A 596-nucleotide genomic window follows, 5' to 3' on the forward strand; every position below is an offset into this window, starting at 1 on the left:
TCCAAATGGAATAAAAATCCAACCTGAATCGTACTGAATTGAATGTCGTGAAGTAGAAGAAAAACAAGAAGCTTTTTTTTTTTTTCTCAAGTTTTTACTCAATTTAATTTAATGCCTGTTGGTTGCATCTTGCTGTTTTTTTTGCCTCAGCTTTATGTGTATGTAAAAGATATATTCAGTCTGGTTAGAGGACAGTATTCTGGCTGCTGTCAGTGTGACATCGGTCATCTGTATAAATGACTCGTTTGTTGGTGTCAAACCACTGTAGATTACTTCTCTAAAAGATTTAATAAAGGATGGATTCACCTTCAACTGATGTCTGAATTTTTCTTTTTGTGTGACTTAATTCAAGCTTTTACCATCAACTTAATACAAACTGAACTGATAATGTAGTGATCAATCATTACTTATTGATTTAGTGCCGATTTTTAGCCAGGTTGCAGCATTTCCTCTATCTGATTAATGCACAATTTTGAGGATATCTATTGCTTTTAAATTTAGAGAAGTAACATTTTGTACATATGATGTAATTTATTATTACATCAGGAAAGCTAAAAAATGTTTTATGTTTTTTGTTTTTTTTTAGCTTTCCTGAT

This window comes from Scomber japonicus, chromosome 3, assembly GCF_027409825.1.
Source record: "Scomber japonicus isolate fScoJap1 chromosome 3, fScoJap1.pri, whole genome shotgun sequence".
Lineage (NCBI taxonomy): Eukaryota > Metazoa > Chordata > Actinopteri > Scombriformes > Scombridae > Scomber > Scomber japonicus.